This window comes from Ciconia boyciana, chromosome 8, assembly GCF_034638445.1.
Source record: "Ciconia boyciana chromosome 8, ASM3463844v1, whole genome shotgun sequence".
Taxonomy (NCBI): Eukaryota; Metazoa; Chordata; class Aves; order Ciconiiformes; family Ciconiidae; genus Ciconia; species Ciconia boyciana.
In genome coordinates, this window is record NC_132941.1 from 49,145,999 (window position 1) to 49,163,328 (window position 17,330).

General features: G+C 34.4%; 1 protein-coding gene across 8 annotated transcripts in view; it reads left to right on the plus strand.

Annotated features, from left to right (window-relative positions):
• The window catches only part of CPEB3 (cytoplasmic polyadenylation element binding protein 3), a 99,167-nt gene that overhangs the window by 47,492 nt on the left and 34,345 nt on the right, over nt 1-17,330 (plus strand). The window lies entirely within an intron of this gene.

The window sequence follows — 17,330 nt, forward strand, 5'->3', positions numbered from 1 at the left end:
TATTTGTTGTTCTAATGTGGGCATTTCAATAAGTTGATTGCAAAAGTAATATAATTGTGGAGATGGGAGATTATGATTTAATTTTGAGTTATTTTTAAAAATTGACAGTTACTATGGAATATATAGCAGTATTTCTTACAAAGTCCTATAGAGATTTTTGAAAGACAGGAATGAAAAACTGATATAAAGCACTGTATACTGTAAAGCACCATATACTGTACTATATCAAATCAGGGTTGTTTCATTTTGGGACAACTCACTTTTCTTTTAAATGGATGAATATAATCTATTCTGATTTCTGTCATTGCTAGATAAACTTAGGGAAAAAAAAAGTTGCCTTTTTAATGGAAATAATTTTAAAGAAAATATTTATTCTTCCCTAATTCCTTTGAAACATTTACAGCAGCTATATAATCTAATTGTTTATTATAAATAATGTTCCTTTGCAGCTATAGTCCTGGTGTATGGCTAAAAGATTAGTATAGTTAACTGAGGGACCTAAACAAAATATATTTATGCATTTCCAGTATTTAAGATATTATAGGTTTATTGAAATATTAACTGTTTACAGACTTAAATAAACCTGGAATCATAAATATGCAATTTATGCAAAATAGTAGTGATTGTTCTTTTGAATGAAATTCAGTGCAAACCAAAAATCTGTATAAATTCACATATATTTTTCCCTCTCCTGCATCTCTTCTCCTTTCCATTTTTTACTAGGCAAGGCCACACCATTTTTGGCCGTTACTAAGAGCTCAGAAGCTAGAATTATTGTACTGTTTTTTGCTCTTAAATCTTTGAAGAGTTGAGAATAAAAGCCAAATATTCAAGTATATAAGCTTAAAAATTACTTTCTGTGATTTAAATCCTCTTTTGTATGCAGCTAAAACTGAGAAATTTAGAACTGTGTAATTCCCATGTGATCCATTACCTTTGCCATGGGGAAATATACTAAGTAAAATTAGTCCAAGAAGAAATATTCTTTCCTGTGCTGGAATGGTTGTGGTTTGGGTTAAAAAAAGTAAAATAAGTAAAATAAAATAAAAATTCCCAAAAGATATTTCATCCCAGTGATTTCTGGAACAATTTGGAGAGCTTATGTAACTTCTTTAAATCATAATACTTATAATACCTATATATAATTTTTTTGAAACCAAACACTGTCTGCTGAATCTGCAAATCCAACCTTCACATTCTATTTATAGTTGTGGCTACATAAGCATTTTTCTCTTTTCCTGTGAAGACATGGTAATAATCTTTAAGATTTATTACTCAAAGCTCAATTTCTCACTGACAGTGTACGCAATTGGTTGAAGCTGGAAGGCAACATAGGCTCATGCCAACAGCAATGCAAAACTTTACTTCACGTGTTGTAGGGAGAGGGGAAGTTTTCTGAGGGGTGTTCGTCTCTAGCTCCTTCTCATCCTTTGTGGCAACGCTTTCAACTGTCCTTCAGCTGGTATTCTTATTGATTACAGCCTTTTGAAACTAGGGATTTTCCTGACTGACTGTCTTGAGCTACTGTCTGTAAATGTTGAAGGGGATTGTTTGGTTTGAGGGAAGGTGTTGCTTAGTTGGCAGGGCTTAGTGTAAAGCATACTACCACCATTCATCATTGTGCAAAGCTATAAATCATCATCATCTCAAAGCACTGAGTTCTGAAATAATAAAATTAGTGAGATAGAAGAGATTACTTTTAAATGCATAATTATTATGAATCTCTTCTTATCATTAATGGCATTATGGTTGTGTACATATACAAACTGTTGCACATGTGTGTAAGCATGTTTATATTGTAGAGGCGCTTGAAGTTCTCTGTCAGAATTAGGCTTCTGTTGAGGAATACAATGTTCAAATATTCAGAGAGATCTGAGTATAATCCTAAAGAGCATTTAAAATAAAGGAAGATGCACATATTAAGATCTGAAACATTGTGCAAAGGGAAAAAGCTATAGCTTTTGTCTATACTAGCTCTAATTGAAATTTCTCTAATAGAAATAGTGTTTTTAATCAAGTAGTGACATCTGTTTGTTAACTTTTTAATAATGTCATTCATACTGAGCTAAACAGTAGAATAATTTTTATAAACTTTCATCTACAGCACCTTATTAAATACAATTGATACTGTAATTGCTAGGGGAAACGTGGCATAAATTGAGTTATTGATTTTATTTATGTAAATTCATGTATGAACTTAAAGAGAAAATATTTATTGATTATGCTTTTAGTAGATGTTTGTAATACTAATTAGAAGTTATGTTTACAGTACTAAGCAAAACCTGAAAATAAATTAATTTGCTTTGCCGAAATTAACTCAAAGGTGTCCTTCATCCCCTTCTCTTGCTAGTATTCAGTCCCATTTGCAGTCATACATTTTTGCAGCCATTGCTTCTGTTTGGGGGACACTGGATGTTCTCTTAAGCTAATATGTGCTCCTTTCTAATTAGCTGCATAAATAGGACTAAATGATCAGCATGAATACACAGTCACCTATGTGCTAGGTAGTGGGTTATCTTTAAAGCTTCTTGTGAACTCCAGAAAGCCAAGAATAAACTTTAGTGGGAGAGGAGTATAGCAGGTGAAAAAGGGAGATGGGGAATAAACAAGGGGGTGTGATCTTTCTAAGGAAGCACTGAACTGTATTGCTGGGATCTCAAACGAACTTCTGTAAAATGAGTTTAGACTAAAGGTAGTTAAACCAACAAATGAGAAAAAACCCTTTGAAATGCTGGAGTTTTGTTTTTCCTAAAGCTCCTCTGTACAGTGACTTTGCACTGCTGTTGGGCTTCAAATGTTCCATCTGCTTCTAGTGTTCATTCTTGTCTCATATGAAAATGTGTCATCTGTGAGGTCTGGTACTGTTTGCTCTCCATCTGACTGTCTTTTCTTCTTTTCATTAGTGTCATTTAGTTCTGTTTGTTCTGAATAAAATAATTTGAAAAATACATTAAGGCAAGGGTTTGGGGCACCTTTTTAGATGTTTGTGTTGAGATTTTGGTTTTGTTTTATTAATATAGATAATAATTATGTGGGGAAGTCATCATGCCATGACAGAAAGTGTAATGGCAGCAAAACAATTTCATTTTTTATTTTCCTGCTTCTGTTGGTTTTAAAATTGCCTTGTCTCCTTAAGAGCTATTGTACTTGGCTCTTCCTATATTCTGATGTATTGTTTTCAAACACAGTATTTAGATATAACCAAGTTGCTGAAATAGCATTTTATATTTAATTAGTATACCTTGAAATGAACTGCTCTAAATAGAATGTTTATTGAATTATTTTTGTCTTGAAAAATCTTGGGTTGGTAGTTTAATAACTAGTAAAAGCTTGGTTTTTGTAGTGATAATATTCTGGGGAAATATACGGCCAAATTTTGAGAAGCATCAATCTCTTCTAATAGTTTGGTACCTGCCTGTAGGAATTTGCTGAGCTCTTTAATGCAATTGCCAAGTCCAGTTACTAATGTGTTACTAGCTTATTGACATATAAGGAATAATATTAAGGAAGAAAAGACACTGAGAGCGCTAATAAGGTTTGCAAAACTCGACCTGATTTAATTGTGAAGAGATCAGTTTATTTAACTGGAGGGAAAAAATGAATGATGTAAAGTGTGACATAGCAAAGGCAGCAGGGTTCATAAGAGTCTCAGAGTGTGCGAACTGTCACTTTATACATAACCTTGTTAAGTTTTTCAGAACCAGCTGTACAAACAGTTAGTATTGATGTTGCCTTGGGGGCTGTGAGGCAGGCTAGCTGATTATCTCGAAGTCCCTTCTATACCTGTTTAATTAAAAAAAAAAAAAGGGCAGGGGGGAGGTGGATGAGCAATAAATCATGCTTTTTCTTCTTTCTTCCCTTCAATTTTTTATATTAGCATGTGTACTTTCTGAGATCTGATTTGGCTGTTACTGAAGGCAATATCTCCCATCAGTGACTGCTGAAGTCTTTTTCTAGCAGAGGAAGATTTCTTAAATTTTATTCCTTTGTAGCTCTTTACTACCTTCTTGTTTGATGTTTTTCCCACCACTTTTCCTGCCTCATAACCTCACCAATGTGCTTTCCTTTCATCTATGTGATCCTCTCTATTGTGGGTGAGTGCCATCTGTTTCTGCGGAATTTTAAGAACAAGATTTGCCAGCCTATTCCACAAGCATTATATATGATGCTAGAAGAGATGAGACCGCAGCCCAGAATTAGTTTTGGTAGATTGGAAGCAATATAAAGGAAGTTCCTATCAACCTGGCTGTTAGAAATGTGAGTTTTATGATTAATCTTTTTTTTTTTTTTTTAAGTAAAACAAAGAATTGAAAATAGATAAGCCTTACCTCCTGCACAGATGCTTGGCTGCTCGATATGCCTAAGGAAGGAAGACCTAAGCTGTTTAAACAATAGTTTTGAGTATCAAATGCAGTTCACATGTTTGATTAAGTGTTTGAAGTCCAATGTGTGGGCCTTAACTGCATACAGCTTGTAGTTAGAATGTAGATTCTATTTTTCTGATAGATTCTAAAAACAGAATGTAGATTCTATTTTTCTGATGATGGGATTCAATTGTATATGTATGTCAGCATACGTCAGGGAGATTGTTGTAACGCTTGCATTGCTAGCATTGGGAAAAAAGTGAACCAGAAGGGACTGTGAGGCTAATATCACCAAATTATCGCAATGCCCATCTGCATGTCCAGTCCATCTATCAGTGGAAATTGAGAACCATCTTTTGAACCACTGTTAGATGAGCAATAATTCATCCCAATCCCAAAACCCAAATTATTTGGATTATATGTTTTCTTTCAAAGACCTCTTTAAAAAGGCTGGAGGATAGAAGCCTTGTTCTTTGTGAACAGCTTTTCTAGCCATACAAAAAGGGGAAGAAAGAGCATTATTTTCTTAAAGAAGCTGTTCTATTGCATTGCTTATCATGAAAAATAACCCCTCAAATCTCAAATGCTGAAACTTGCTGAAGTAAAAATAATTGCAAATGCTATCCCTGAAAAAGTGGGGCGAGTGTTCTGCAAATAACAGATTAATATATAGAAAACTTTATTTGGAAGCAAATAGATTCTGTGCACAGAAAGCTCAGCACAAACATACTATGGCAAGGAACCCAAAAGTTAATATAGTGAACCAAGTTTAATTCTTTATTCTCCCAAATGTAATTCTTATTTTTCCCCATACTTTTATGCACATGACTTACTGAGTTTTATAATGTCATGTTCTTTTATCAGCTTGCTGCTTATCTAGATAAGAACCAGAAATTGTTATTCAAGAAATAGTATTTCATATGCAGTAAATTCATGCTGATTTTTATTAAGCATTGGCCTCATTTTTGTATGCAAACTGTTCTTGTCAACCTTGACTCCTATTTTAGTTAGTAAAAATGATGAATTTATTCTAAACTATGTTTATGTCCATATAATCAATTTTTTACTTTAAGTGCTACAAATTAAGTTACTCAAACGGCTTCCACTTTAACTACTGCCTTTCATATACCTCCAACTGTATGTATGGAAATCCACTTTTTAAATAGAATGTTCCTTACCTAGTTCTTTTTCAGTGATTTTTTTTTTTTTTTTTTTTTTTCCCACGTTTTGACAGTTTGTTAGATAACCTTGACCATTCAGACAGAGTAGCATGGACTGACAGAGTGATCAAACAGGAAACTTTTGATTTGTCTTGCTGGAATTGCAACCATGATTTTTTCCATATGGGTAGTTTGAGACAGGTTGGTGAATGGTAGCTACTTTTAAAATCATAAACATGTAAATAAAGTTTATTTATGTACGTTATATATAGCAAATGAATTGACTGAAATGAATTGACTGAAATGAACAAAGTCAAGAATGTTTCCCAAAGGAACTTTGAATATGTGGCCCAAAGTTTAAAAGAAGTCTAGTACTTTGCAAAGATACAATATTCATGTGTCTTACCTCAGAATTTTATTATGACCCAAAAGAAATCTTCAAATCAGTTGATAGAAATTCTATGTTGCATGCACTTCTTGCATCTGCGTTTCTTGTTATATGCACACAAATACTTGATTTCAATCTGTGTATTTTTAATGACATAAAAAGAGTTCCTAGATTATTCTATTAATTTACTTTTTTGTTACTTTAGCAAAAAGAGTTCTTCAGTGAGTTCAAGGCCTGTGCTACAGTGATATTGTTATAGCAAAGATACATTGCATAATTATACTTGATTCTATCGTCTTCTCTCAGTTCATTAATTCATTTTCACTGGCATTGTAATTCACTTGTAAACTTCCAGATCTCGAAGAACTTAAAAGACCCACTATTCAGAAGAAAAAGCTTGACATACTTTCCTTTCTGATCTTAGAAAATTATTGGACAACTCATAGTGTCCTAAAGCAAGTATTGTTCTGAACTGCTGGCTGCTTCAAGATTACAAATTAGTTTTCCAACTTAGAAATAAGATTCTGGTACTTTATAAATCAAGGAGGTTCCCAGTCTTGTCAAATAAACTTTCCTTTAGCCCTTTTAGCTCCAAAATTTCAAATCTGGAAATGTTGACTATTTTTCATAGAGAGAACGCTATTTTAAGTCAATTTAAGAAATATCTTTAAGATTTCCTTGAAATGTGTATCTTTGATGTTGTGGACACATTATTGCATGAACAAGATAAGTACCAACAGTGAAGAAAGAATGTTTTTAAAAATCTAAAAATACTTTCTATTAAGTCTTCCATAAAATGTGATAATACAAATAAATGGTGTCACTTATTTCTGTATTTGAAATTACCCGATCAGATTTACTTTTAGCTATGATATGGAACGAGGGTAGATCTAGTTCTTTTGAATCAATGTTTTATGGATTCAGAAATTTATTATTTCCTTGAAATGCTATTTGATCCGTATACAATGTGCAGATCCAATCCCATATTATAATAAAGCAATTTAAAAAAAAATCAGAAAAGAAGTCTCACTGAGATCAGATGTCAGTAATTTTTAAGTCACTATCTTATTTGGCATATAAGATCTCATGGCTTAGACATTTTCATTAATCTAAAATAAAGAAAAATTTTTAAGAGGTGTGCCTAACCAGTAAAGATTATTTTCACGGTCCAACATAATTCAATAACATTTATAATAAATGTGTTTTCAGTTTCTTAATTTTATAAAGTTCTTCCAGTAAGGAGCATCATGCAGTCTTCAGACTCTAGCACAAATTAATCCTGTCCATACCTCTGCTGAAATCTGTGAAGAGGATCTTTCATAGCTTGTCAGTTTTATGTTGCTGTTAGAATCTGATTTAAAAGACAAGTCAACAAATTAATTTGACAATATTATCTCCTGTATGAACACACTGGAAGTACATCACCTTGTCTATAGACTTAAGTGATCAGATTTTTAATGAGGTTTGCATTTGAAAAGGTTCTCCAGAAAGTTCTCTCTCACAAGTTATTAATTAAGCCACAATGAAGCTGCTGAAAGCTTTTGATCTGGTTGATGTAGGTGAACAATACTCAAGTTTCTATACATAACATTTTCTTGATGGTAGTGATAGTAACATGTTGAATAAATATTAGCTTGATATTGTGATTGATTGATATAAGTGATTTATATAAGTGATTGATTGGCTTAATAAAAAAATATGTTTTAAGAAGGTGATTGTGTTTCAGTCAAGCTTCGTAATTGTTCTACCAACTTTCTACCAAGTTAGCTGTCTTCCCAGGGGAACTTTTCCTCACAGTTTCTGATCCATAAAAATGGAACCCTTAACTAGAGGTTAAGCTGTTAGAGTGGATACTCGTTGTTTCACATAACTAACATATGTTGTCTCCAGGAGATCAAGTAATGTGGTTTTTGTTTTTGCAAGTGTTTCTTAACTTCAAAAGCTTGGTTCACAGGGATATTGAACTATAAGTTGTTATTATTACGCCTTCTTGCACTGATGTATTGTGTCAGCATTTAATTGAATCATGTCAGATGATACATGTTTCTAGGTTGAGCTTTTGTGTAGTCATCTCTGATACCTATTTTTCCCAAGTGCCACTGATTTTTATTTTCTGTTCACAATAACTGAAGTGTATTGTGAACAGTGCATACTACAAGCCTTATATGAGTATAGCCAGTCCAGTTACAGAATAGTAAACCAGTACAAGCCCTAAAGCATGCATAGTTTTTTGTGGAAAAGTGTTCTCATGGCCCTCCTGTGGAATAATTCTATTCCATAGGAATAAATTAAACTAGTGACAGCACATACCTTTGCGTTTTGGAAACTTTGTCTTTGCATCCTTGGGTAAAGCTAATGAGGCTGATAATGAACATCAGTTTCGCTGCTGTATTTTAGTTTTCTCTATCCCCTTTGGAAGCTTAAGGTTGTTTGGTTTTTTTTCAGTTAGCTATGCTCTTTCCTTATTTTGTATTATCAAAATAGCTAACTATTAGAATATAATTTTCTCTAGATCTTATAATTGTTTTTTCTTATAGTCTGTCTCTACTGTGACTGTACTGAGTTACCAAGAAATTAAAGAAGCTGAAACGCTTCAGTCTGGGGAGGAGAAGGCAGAAGGTGAATGTGATGGAGCCTTAGAAAAATCACAGGGGAATGCAGAACTGCTGATCACCATGTTCCACAGAGCTAGAACTAACAGAGCAATTGGTGAAACTTCTGGTAGATCCATTTAAAACCCACAAAAGGAAGTGTTTTTGTAGTTTACTTTTGGAACTTGTTGCCACAGGAATTTGGGGAAGCAGATAGTACCAGGAGGTTCAAAAAAGCATTAGAGAAATTGTTAACAAAAGGCCTTTAAGCAGGTATTAGAAGTAGGCGGGCGTGTGCCTCCTAACATGTTTCCAATGACTATGAATGCTAAGGTAATAGGACAGAAACATATCACTGATAGTGGCCAGTCTAACATGCTCTTTCTAGGGTCACTATTGAAGACTGAATACTTGTCTGGATAGTTCATTGGCCTTACCCAGCAGGGCATTGCATAGGAGCTCTCATAGATATTCTAGCTAAGCTATATGGTTCATGTCCACGTTGTACACTTAAGTTTATAAGAATATGTTTTAGTCACAGTCCTTTCTTTTCTGTAGGTTGTCACTTGATTTCATCTCTTTCAACTAAATTGCAGAACACCTGCCTTACTAATAATAATTCTCAGAAATCGTTTGTGCAATTCTGGTATTTATTTACATGGTTTACTTTTATCATACAAATTGCACAATGTCCCTTTTTGTGTTGGAACCTTCCAACACAAACAACAGGGCAAAACCAAACTTATTCCCAGCCTACATAGTAAGCTGAAGAATGAAGGTGGTTTACTTGTTGATATACAAAAAGCAATGTTCTGTTGTGTTCTTGGTTTTCAGGATGTATGTTAACTGAGCAAGAGTAACTTAAAACAGCAGAGTAACTTCTCTCATCCACATAACTTGTCTTGTCTGGCCAACATTGTCACATGGCAGATGTTCTGGTCCTCTGCCTTTCCAGGACCATAGGCAAGGGTTGTTAGGTCACTCCTTCCTTCTGAATCCTTGAGGGCTATCTTGTGTGGATGTGTGCTTCTGCATGTTATGCAGCTATGCTCATCTCATAAACCATGTTATCTCAAAAGAGTTTTGTGGCTCTTCATAAAATTTTGCAAGTGTGTTCTTATGCCACCAGTAGTCCCTTTTAACTGACAGATAGATGTTTGCAAAATGCAAGCCTTTAAAGTTCTTTTTCATCAGTTACATATAGCTTTCCTTGAGATGCAGTTAAAATTTGAGCATTTCAGTTAAGTGCGTTTTGATTTACTGCAACAATGGGTAATCTTAGCTGCAGGCTTTTGAGAATTCCAGTAGTGTTAGCACTAAATTTACTTAATTGCATTGCAAGATTTGGGGTTTGGGAAGTTTGTTTTACTTGTTTGTTAAAAGCTTAGAGTTCTGTTCTTCAACATACAGTTTCACGTTTGTAAAAACACACTCAACTTCTGGGACGAGGCAAGTTAATAGTTTCAGGAGGGTTATCAGGAGCTAAAAAAGAATGTATTGTTCCTTTGTATTTGAGTACATGCAATTTGGGACATAGTGGTTATGTAACTTTCTGCCTGTCAGAGGTAAAGTAAGTTGCAAAGGGATGGAGAAACACCCATTATTCCGGGAGTTGCACAACTGATCAGTGTCTGCTTGCAACGATTTCACATTTTACAAGGGAAAATGCGGTCATCACTTCTTAAAGCAGTGATGTTTTCATTAATACTGTAATGTCCTATGAGGTACCCAGGAAAGAATCACTTTTGTGTTGAATTTTGAAACGTGTCAGGAGGTAGTTTTCTGTGCAAAATGACATTCATGTTTGGCACCAAAACCAGTATATAGGAGTGGCTTCATTGGTGGTGGGTACAATTTTGGGAGCTCCCAGTCTCTTTTCTTTTGTCTTCGGTTGGAATTGCCCAAGAGAGAAAGTAACTTCAAATATGTAACGCTGGTAATTTAATTGTTTGTAATAGTACAATAATTTTCTTATTGGTTCCCAAATGTCTTCATTCAAGAATAATTTCTAAATTGTTTATTCCTAATATATTTACTCAAACTAGAGATGTTATGAAATTTACCTGATGAACCATTCCTTCTATTAAATCTGTTGTGCTCTGAACTTCGACTTATGAACAAGATGGGTATTTTTTATTAACTTGTCTCAAATGATACATTCTTATTTTGTATCCTGTGTAAACAACATAATAAAGTGTGTGTTGACATTCTTGAGTTGTTGTGCTGAATAACTGTCAGCTTGTTGGAAAAAGTAACATTTTAATGTAAACACTGGATAAAATTGAGTTACTTTTCAAATTGTGCGTGTGTGTATATATATATTAAAAAAAATATAATCAACAATGGTGAAACTTCACCTTCTTTGAGTGTTTAAATGTGATGCAATGTTTTTAAATCAGCAAAAGCTGATTAGGCTGGCTATCTTCCTGTTGAAGTGGATTGCACTATTTTCCCCCTAGAATTTACAGGCAATTGTAAATATACTTTCGGTATTTTTTTTTTTATGGTCATAAAGATTATATGTGTGAGTGCATATATAAGATAAAAGTAATATTATGCAGTGCAGTATAACATAGAAGTGTTATAATACATGAATGGCAATAGGTTATTCTAAAATTTGCAGAAGTCTGTGGTAGATTTCTGCCATCATGTACTGTTATCTTGTTCAGAGCCTAAATGTTTACATTAAGCATATAAAGCTTTCTTTTCTTAAAAAGAAACACAGAAGTCTTTTTCAACTCATACTCAAGTAATGCTTCTTTATTTAATTTTTAGATTGGTAGAATTCTGTTTGAGAAAACTCTTTCAAATAAATTACGCTCAAAACATGTTGATAGCTATACCTTGATACATGCTTATTTTTTTGGTGTATTTTTTTGGGCATTCAGCAAGACAGAACTTGCTACATGAGGTCTGACAGTGATTCTTTGCCATCATAATAAGTAATGAAATAAGGCTTTAGCAGTAACTAGAAAGGAGGAGGATTAACTTTATTCTTGCTGCAAAGCCATCTCTGGCATTAATTCTCTCTATCTCTTGCTGTGCAAGGAGCAGAGTCTGTTTCAGGGCTTACCAGCTACCTTACTGTGGCTCAATACTTGTTCACACAAACAGCTTCTACTGTCTTTATGTTAAACATAAATTCTGAAGCAGTTCTTCATCGTAGACCTTGAAATTTTTTAATCCCCCTAATGAAACACTCATGTTGCTTTTTTCTGGCCTCATTGATGGTGGGGGGGAAAGACATAGGTGTATGGTGTCTGAGACCATGTTTCTTCAGGGCTTGAGCAAGAAGCTGCTTGAGTAGAAGAGAGGTTACTAGTGCCTGTGCTGAAGGAGGTTCAGCCTTGCTCTGGGTAGCCCCTGGGGCCACTCAGAGGTGACAGCCAGGTGACCAGTCAGCAGATGAGTAGTTCTCAACTAGCTACAACTGATCTGTCATGTAATTGCTGGCCAAAGAAAAGTAGGTAAGGAAAGCTGAGGGGTATGGTGGGACACCTCAGGATGTGCATTTGAAGATGGAAATAGACAAATGGGAAGAATGGGAGGTTTTATGGTAGAGGTCACTTGGGATATAGGAGGAGGGAGTGGGAACTAGATGAAGTGGGCTAAGAGGGAGTGTAGGGAGAACTAAAGGAATCACACCTAAAACCTGGGCATGTAGGGCAGGACCAGAAGGCATTGTGTTAGGTTTGGAAATGAGAAGGTGTTGGGAAGGAGGAGGAACACAAATAGTATTGCAGTGAAGAGGGAAAGAAACAAAACAAGGCTCTATTGTCTAAACTCACTTTCTGTTAAAAACTCTACCTGATTCCTAGCCTTCCACATTTGATTACCTTGGAAGACCACAGATATCTTTTGTGACAGATTGAAGTCCCCGTGTAGAAGACAGTTTCCCAGATTATTTTCTGGTATTCTAAAATTTCAGATCAAAAAATGCTGCTTTTTGCATTTCCCCATTAAATAATGAAATATACTTCTGCACTTGTACAACATTGTGGATTTTGCCATTGATGCATGTCTCACTGAAATGCTGTATTAATTCTAGTAGTTATAAAGATGTTTTGTCAATCTGTTTTTATTCGTCTGAACATACTGGCTATTGAGTTCATATTGTTTTGGTAGGATTTTAGTATTTACAGATCGTTAATTATTTAAATTGAAACATAATTGGAAAATATGTTCTCCACAACTAATTAATAAAATGCAGAATGAATTCTTTTAATTAGGATTACTGTTGATGATGTTTATTGCCTCTTAAAACCATAATCCTAAATTATTATAGTACTGTAAGTCTGATATGCCTGATTTTTTTAATACCTTTGCTATGTAGAAAACTTGCACAGCAGGTATGTTCCTTTTTTTTTTTTTCCTTCTTCTACTCCCCTCCATGTCATCTTCAAACTTTTTCTCTTTTTCTCTTATCTTGGGTTGTTTGAATTTCATCTTGCACTTTTTGAATGTCTTTTCCTTCTTTATGGTGGGAGGGAAAAAAAAGAAGAGGTAGAAGCTACATTTTCTTTGCTTTTGGAGCTAAATCTAATGACAGCTGTACCGACAATTTTCTTCTGTGTTTACATGCAGCCAGGAGCTATGGGCGGAGAAGAGGTAAAAGTATTTACTAAATGTTTTGTTTGCTGAATAGTGGGAGAAATAAATATTTAGTTCTCTTATGATAAGATGTTGCCAATTTTAACATTATTTGGTTGATCAATTGCTTCATATAAATCAATCTCATATTCTTCATTTGCAAAACATCTCCTTTTTAATAGCAGCTTAAAGCAATTATGATCTTGAGCTGATAACTTCAAGTGTGTTGCTTTTACTAGTGAACTGGAGGATGACTGAATGTAAGGACTCTTTCATGACACATATTTATGACTTTAAATGCGTAGTGTTCCAAAAAAACCATTGTTTTCAGGTTTCGTTTTTTTTGGTAGAACTGCAATGTTCAACTAGTGCATTGAACATTTCAAAAATACTTTTTCTTAGATGAAACACCTTTCATTGAATATTACACTTGAATATTACATTGCATTGCCTTAGGTAGAACATTGTGAATACCAATACTAATAACTGTCCTCAACAGTGAATATTGATGATAATAATAATGGAAAAAAAAACCAAAACCAACATTTAGGCACATTTAAACTTTATTTCATCATAGGCAACCCTTAAAAAATAAAAGCAGACTGAAAACATTTTACAAATGTACAGTGCTGCATATAAGTTTATTCTGAGAGATTAATGAACATGGACAACAGCAAGCTTGCTGACTACCAAGAAAGCTACTAATGTGCCTTACATTTATGTACTGTGCTGTAGCTTGCACAGACTGGTTTTTATTGAGAAAATGACAGTGAAGATTGCAGCTTTTAACAATTAGAGTTGGGCACTAATGCTTGGGGTACTTTGGCATTAAAATTTATTTTATCTTCTTTTTCATGTATGTACTGTGACAGTTATGCATGTGACACCGCTTCCTTTTCAAAATGTAGAATTTGCATAACATTTGTGCAGAAGCTTGGAGACACACCTAGCCACACAAGCAAGCCGATAGCGTATAAGTAACTTGTAGTTTGCACATGTGTATGGATTGAGGTAGTAGGCTGTACAAACACAGTTTATAATACAGAATTTGAGCTGATTTTGTTCCAAGCTGACTGGTTTTAATGTTTATTTGATAGCTAAAACAAAAAGAAAAGGTTTAAGTTTTCCCCCAAAACTTACCTTTCTATTTTTCCCCGCTTCCAGAGAACAGGCTATTGTTAGCAGATGTTGAAAGCATCCTAATACTTTTTCAGTGCTCTCATGGTACTGAAACAAATTGGAAAGTATGAGGAGTATATAATATTTTATACTCTCTGTGCATGTGAACACTGTTTAATTTCATTTTAAGATTGTGGCAAGTGTTTCCAGGTTGATCAAATGGCACCAAAGTAGGGAAGGAGGTGGGAATCAGTTGGACACTATTAACTTCTTGCAACTCATGTTTATTTGCAGAAGCGAAATACAGTAACATGGCAGTAATTGTGATGAACACAGTGTAGGCTGTTTTATACAAATTGTAGTGATGACAAAACAGGACAAACAAGTTCTGAATGTGCTGGACTTTCAGAATTTTTTTTTACTCTACCAAAAATCATGTTTCACTCCATAATAATTGTTTCCTATGTGAAATTCAGGCTTTTCTATAGAACAAGTAGATTTGTGTGTGTGTGCGTGCGTCTTGTCATTAATGTTAGGGATTTTGTGACTTGCCTTATTCATACAATATTAAAGTTTGTGATATACCTGTTTTTTCATTACCTTGAATTTTATAATGTTGTTTTGAGCTTTCTTAACCTTAAGAAACATGAAATTCTACAATAGTCTGTTAAAAAATGATGTGTTGTTTATCAAATGTTCTCATATATCCCTTTCTATTACTGTTTTTACCATTTGCATTGTGGAAATATGCAGAGTACCCAAAGGCAAATCTGTGCAGGGACTCATTTCATGTTTATTATACTTGTATATTTTAATTAGTGTTTGATTCTGTCACTGTGACTAAGCATCTGCAGTGAGAAGAGGTTTTGTCAGAAATTTCTCAGGGCTTGCCATAACCTATCAGTTCTCTACTTGATCCTCTGTTTTCTTCGAGTAAAGAGGCGAGCATTTCTTTGTAGGTATCATGCTTAGAGCTGTTGAGTCATGTTCTTTTAGGTACCTTGTTTTTAACTTTTACAACCAGTTTTTCAGGTACAGATGTAAGCACAGCTATGGGAAATCAGCCCAAAATCTGTTCTGCTACACTGACAACTCAGAGGTGCCAGGAGAGGGGCACAGGAGTATAAAAATAGGGCATTTAGTGATGCTTTCTCGTAATACTCTCCCAGATATTTGCCTTTTGGGGTTTCTTGAGGTGATGTCTCAATATTTATTGCTTCAGAATGGGTTTTTCTCCTGTTCTTGCTCATTTCCTTTTCTGAACCTACATAAACTTTTCAGCCACCTAAAAAGCCTGTGGCAAAGCGTTCCACAGTTTGACTTGCTTTCAGCCTTGCCATGTACTGATTGTGTTCAATGCACTTTAGTTTCCCGTTACTGGAAAAGACAGTGAACAACCATTCCCTATTCCCTTGTCTGTATGCTTTCCATTATTTTAAATGTATACTTCATACATTTAACTCTATAGTTGACTTAACTATAAAGTTTTAGATCATCTTTTGCATTTACTTAAGATGAGTACAATGCTTGCAGACTCTCAAGCATCTGGCATAAGAGGTGATATCTTGCTTTTTAAGCTGCTGTGCCTTCTTATTATTTCCTTCAGAACTCAGCACTTATTCAGCCTCCTCTGTAGACCTGTATTTTAGTTGAACACCTTGTTCTAGTGTCTATTAATTTGATATGTCAACTTCCACTAATGGCTCATGTTTGTTTTTTTTTCATTTTTTACAAGAAGGTAGGTTGGGGGTGGGAATTTAAAGATTATTTGGCTTCTTAGTAATGTCAGTCTCTTATGGATATTTTCAAATTTCCTACTTTTCAATGGTTTTCTTATTCAATATTTTTACACAGTTTTAGCCTTCCTAATTATTATTTCTCTCATGCATGTGTTCTCTTTTATACTGAAATGCATATGTTTATATATGTGCATGATCTGTTTGTCCATTAACGGAATAGTCATCAATAGTCTTTCCTGTTTTATGCTCTAAACCCACCATTTCTGACAACCAGTTATACTAGACTTTGAAGAGTAGCATCTCTAAATCCTTCTCTGATTGTGGCATTTACCCCATTTTTTTATGCTGGTGCTTAAAAGCACAGTAGGATTTTTGCTTCAGTGGATTTGTGCATCTGTGATCTCTGTCAATGTTGTGCATTCAATATCTTCTTTTCTAATCAAGACTCTTCTAGTGCCTGGTGGTAATAAAAAATTAGGCTGGAGTTCTGCGTCAGTCAGAACATCTTTCCTGGTTTTTGTTTGTTAGCTTGTTTTCCATAGATAGGATTGCTTCTTCTTTTTGTAATCTGTCCTTTTCTACTGGAGGCTATTACTGGTTATTTTCAGTGTATACATTTTTCTGACTAGTGTCCCTCTGCATGTCTTGATTTTTCTCCTTGCCCCTGTTTTTATTTCTTGTACTTCCCTGTGCTGTTAATATCAGTATGGTATTAATTCTTCCTTAGGTCTTGCAGGAAGTCAATTTCATGTGATCCATTAGCTTTGAATTTAATTATGTGCCCTATTTATGTTTGTAATTAACCCCCCCTATAAACTGTTTGTATCAATTAATTATAATTCCATCCCTGGGAACAATCCTCCATGATATGAGGGGACAATTAACCTTTTCAGAGTTGAGATGGGGTTCCCATTTATACATCTCTCTACATTGCAGGGTTTATTTTTCAACTCAGGTATAGGGAATTACTAAATTCTAAAGTTGGCATGTTCTACAGTGCTGCTTACATACAGACTTTGAATATTTCTTTACTTTCTCTTCTGGGTTAATAGATCTGTTCTTAAGATAATGTGTGTATACTTTGGCAGTAATAGCAACAAGGTAATTGCATCAGATGATCACAAATAAATTCTTTGCTTTTCATTAACAAACTGAATAGCAGCCATTTATGTTGCTTTTTGTTAATTCATTACTGAAAGAGTGTTTTAACACTGAGTAACAGCTTGACAGGCTGTCCTAGCTAACAACTTTTTTCTTCAAGTGCAAGTTTTTTGTGGTTAATTTAATAAGATTTTAAAGATTTTTTTTTTTTTCTTGTTAGCTAAGCTTCTTGCTTCACCCACATGTTTCATATCCCCAATACAAAGCCTTTCTATGTT